Source organism: Cylas formicarius, unplaced genomic scaffold, assembly GCF_029955315.1.
Source record: "Cylas formicarius isolate icCylForm1 unplaced genomic scaffold, icCylForm1.1 PGA_scaffold_6__28_contigs__length_40554024, whole genome shotgun sequence".
In the NCBI taxonomy this organism is placed as follows: Eukaryota; Metazoa; Arthropoda; class Insecta; order Coleoptera; family Brentidae; genus Cylas; species Cylas formicarius.
This window is the reverse complement of record NW_026844347.1, coordinates 58,371-63,537: the sequence shown is the minus strand read 5'-3', so window position 1 is coordinate 63,537 and position 5,167 is coordinate 58,371.

The following is a 5,167-nucleotide window of genomic DNA, read 5'->3' as shown; positions in this document are numbered from 1 at the left end:
TTACATTAAAAAATATTTTCAGTAAAATAATAACATCGATCCCTTACACATAACAACTACAACTTAGTGCCAACATCCCTATTGCGAAAATAAGGCCTTAAATCTGCCACCATTTTTGCTTAATTAGGTAGACTTCACTTCCGGATAAGATAATCTCAGACAAGTTCCTCGTAGACATTTGAACCGTGATCGCGACATTTTTCAAAAAACTGACCCGTGTAGACGCATAAATTTTAGCTCAGGCTGAACTTTGCGTAGCTTTATCGCGACAATTATTGTTATCTTCAGCTTTATAGGTCATCAAAAATTTTATCCAGCTTCGCCCGAAACCAAAACGCTGTTTACAATCATTACGCCGACGAACTAGTAGCGGAAAACCCAAAAGAAAAATACCGTACTACAGAAAACTTTTAAAGGAAATTGTTTAGTAAACATTCGGTTCAGTTTTGTTAAATTATCAGTCAGACAAGCACCATGACGAGTATCGTTTCTATGGTGTTGAGTATGGTGATAGTAGCTTCAGCGGGAGCCATGGTTATTGACGAAAGGCACTATTATTTGACGAATACGGATTCGCAACAAAAGCTGCCGGCGGAGAATGGACCTTTGAACTACGAAATAATTTACTCTGAAAATGGTGTAGTGAAAGATGATGTGTTGTATTTCCCAAACGATGATCCGCAATACACAGAGGCGAGAAATGGAGCCAAAAGTGCAAAAGTGACGAATTCGAAGGGAAAATCGAATTGTGTAGGTTCTATAACGTTGATGGCCCTTTGTTATTAGTTTGGGAAAGTACGATTGTGAATCGAGGGTGTCTATGTGTTGTGAGAATAAGAATTTTAGCAAGTATTATTTATTTATTTCTGTTCACAAATCCTGTAAAAAAATTTAATTTAAGCATTCGTATGTGTAACCTTTTCTACTTAGTTTCATTGCAACAAAATGTTTATGTTTTGACCTGCATAAAAAGTCATATATTTCCTTCTTATTGTAAAAAAAACATGCCCTCCGTTCTAAAAAAAATTATAATCGATGTAAAAGTTCTAGTCCAGTTATAAAACTTAATTCGCTGATAAGATGCAGCAGAAAATTTATTAAATATAATTAAAAATATGTTAATTTACTTTGATACGTGGTTTTGATAATATATGTCTCTAACTATTGTCTCTCTTTTTCACTTCTAAGCCAACAGTACTTATAGAGTGCTTACAAATAGCACGAATTTCTACATTAGTTATAATAAATTACTTATTTAACCTGAGGAGCGCATTAAATAATTGTTTTTAGTCCCTTCTCTAAAATACCACATTTAAAACGTCAAGTTCATTAAATACTGTCAAGAACCAATTGAGAGCTTTCAATACTTAGTCACGGGCGAACAACTACCTGATGTTTGCGGTATATGTTTAAACCAGTTTTTTATATTTATCAGTTCTAATTGTTCTACATGTGTCCTGTATTCATCTCTTTACAGAATGTAAATTTGTTAGTGATTTATTTATTATTTTAATATTTTTATAAAACTTACATACCAAATATACTATTATGCCATTAAATAAAAAAATCAAGCAAAAAAGAGGTGACAATGTTTTACAGTTAAGCATCACAAATATAACTAAATAAATTAAAATAAATTTATACTATTATTAGAACAGTGCCACCAATCCAATTAAATGAACTCGCCTAAGCATTAGATACCATCACCGAACCAATTCACCATAATAAAAAAATTGATTAAATAAATTTTATTACTTTATAATTAGAGGAATTAAATACTCAACCACCTAACAAGTCACTGCCTTAAGACTCTCTATCTAATAATTTATACACCTAAGGTAAGAAAACATTCAATATCAAATTTACCTATTTGTCTTGACAAAATGGTGGATAGTATGCCTTTCAACAATACCAACGCTTTATTGTGTAACAGTCCCATGACAAAACAATCTTACATTGTAACAATCAGTTTTTGATAATAATAAGTGTAATAATAACAATAGTAATTGGTAATTACATAAAACAAGAAGACAGAATAAATGAAGAAGAATAACAAGAAAAAACAAAAATATTTAAGACAGGTATAAGACAATGCCAGACTGAGAAAAACAATAATTTGCACAGACTATTTGGGAATATATTATAATATATTTTCGAAGCACAAACTGGAGTTGAAGCTTCAAACTTTGAACTGAAAACTTTAAGCTTGTAGCTTTAAATTTTAGTCCCCCAAAGAAGTGGTGTAGGTGGTTAAGTGGGAATATAATAAATCATATTTGCGCCATTAATTATACGAAAAATACCAGAAACACATTGTTTTAAATATCCTTGAAACCGAGGAATCGCAAAATTGAAGAAGAAAGATTTTAGAATTATTGGAACTACTTTCTCCAGGAAATTGTGCAAAATTAAATAACATTCAAGGGACATAAATTACAAATTAAATTGCCAGCTTACGAAACTGATATTTATACACATTTCAAGAAATTTATGGCAATTTGGAAGGTTTAAAATTACTTTCGCTTCGTTTGGTTGAGAGTTCGTGTTTTAAAATTCCAGTTGCCAAATACTCGTGATTCGCTATAAAAAGAAAGTCCCGAATATAAGTAGCTTTCCAAAGCCCCGAGATTTCTTGTTTAAGTTTATCGAAGTACAATTTCCAACGTTTTAAAACGAATACTAAAAGAGTTTTAGCGTGATTTACATTGAGTTTAAGATAAATGACTAGGCCATTGACCCAGATCCAAAATCCCATGGCCATCGCCTATTAAATTATTTAAAGTTACTTAATCTCAATAAGAATGTGGAGATGAAGCTGTTTAAAGGAACGGCTAAAATAATATAAACATCATTACCTATGCGAAGGTCATTGTTGTTCTAATGTATAGTCAATGTAATCAAAAAATACTGCCATTGATTACAAGTAGATAGGCTCCAGAAACCTAGGAGCTTGAGAAATTTTGTAGAAAAAAGCGTTTTTTTTTTTGTGCCAAAAAACGTTTTTTTTTTTTCCTAAAAAGCGAATTACTTTTTTGTAAAATGATATAACCAAACAATTTCACTAACTATGATCCAGTGAAAACTTTGTATTTGAATATTTTCCTCACATGTAAAAAATGCTCAATTATACAATTTTGAGTTGAATTTTAATCCATTTTGATAAAGGTGCTAAAAAATAGTAGTCATTCTCGTCAGTGCGCAAAGTTAGTTTTCCCGCACTTAAAATCATTTAGAAGCGGATGGAACATGATACGAACATCTCTAAGAGCAAAAAAACTAGATTATAATTAAAATTTTTACTTTTTGTTTTCATCCATGGCCTTTGCTAAATAAACGTATTTGAATTTTTTGAATATATTGGGATTGAGCAACTCACAGTACAGATGTCGCGGTAGACGCCATTTTCTGGTTCATCATTACCGTTGTTTTGCATGAAGCTTAAATAGAGACCAATCATATAAACTACCTGGAATTGAACTTTTGAACTATGACAAAAAATCTTGATTTTAACCAATGATCTTGCGGCGTTCAATAGCCAACATGACCTGTGACAGATCGTCAATAAGTTGGAATGCTGCATTTTTAAGGCACCATTTTCTCAAAATCTGACTGGATCACCTGCGGCCCATGAGTTTTTATGCCACTATATTATCACTTTCCTATGCTCACTTGATAGATTTCAATAAAGTTCACAGATAAAAATCTGTTGCAAAATTAAATACGTAACTCATATAATAATTAAATTCGCACAATCATTCAATAAACGCCTTTCGCATATTTTTCGGGACTTCGTATTTTATATACTCTTTAAAAAATGACTGTTATAGTGTCTACCCACGCTATCCGAAGACAGTGAACAACTACGTAACGCATTTTTTCGACCCTGATAAAGAAATGCATTTAGATCAAGGTTTAATTATTTATCCGAAGTAGAACGCAGAGCAAGTATGTTTGAAAGTAAACAGGAAGATGCAATGAATCAAACAAATAAAAGAAATACTAGTTCTTTCGATGCTCGCAAAATACGGAAACAATATACTAATTTTTCAATTCTATTATAGAAATATAGGTTTTGTAAACTCATTAACAAGACAACGTAACACATAAACCGCGATTTGACAACGCTCTTCGCTGAAGTGGAAATGAAAAAATAAGTATAATTAACGTTGAGCAAATCACAAATTCTGAGCATTTAATTTCATTATTACATGATTCGTGGGAGAAGAATCGTGCCAGGTAATTAGTTCTAACCTTAAGGGTGAGCATTCCTAATCTTGATAACAGCAGCTGCGAAGTTGCAACCATCGCACACAAAAACCTGCTGCTTTTAATTTGATAAAGTGGTTGAAACAGCTATTCGAAATATTATACCGTATTCTCACTCAGCTCTAACATACGGAGAAAATAGCATTTCCAGGGCTGTAACCTTATTTACAATTGTAGCACACACAAATATATTTTGCATTTTTCTTTATTTAATGGTAGCCCATTCAAGTGACACCAGTTATTACTTCACTGGGGACAATGTTAAAATCGCTTCTGAGGTAATTAATTTAGAATTTTACAATTGTCATACATTATCTCCAGAACAATTCCATTCGACATGAAGTGTTTATTTTTGTTTTATTGAAAAAAAAACTTTCTAAATAAACATGGCGATTAATTTTTTTCCATATATAGGGGAAGTCCACTTCAATCTCCTCTACTCATTCGAAATTTGATTTCGAACAAAAAACAACGAAGTTTTTCACCATTCCAGAATAATCGAAATAATGCTTGTTCATCCTTAATGTTCTACTTGTCTTCATTATTCTTCCTCAAATAGATACGAATTTCCTAATAGAAGATATTAAGGACAACGAACATTTGAACCCCAAACATAGTTCAAACGATGTGCCATAATAGCCGAAAATTTGCCAAATTGACAAGAGCGAATAAACAAATTAGGTTGACCTAGTTCCCGAACTTTGCGAAAAGTAGAACGGAAACGCTTTGCAAAAATATTTTAATTTGCTTTTTGCGGGGTTAACATTGACTGCGAATCAAAACGCTTTAGAGAGCAAGGATACGCGCTAGACAGTCTGAGAGGCGTGGGGAACACTCAAGCGAGCATCTTAATTTTAATGACACTTGAGGATAGCCGACATAAAACAAAAAGAAATCTGTT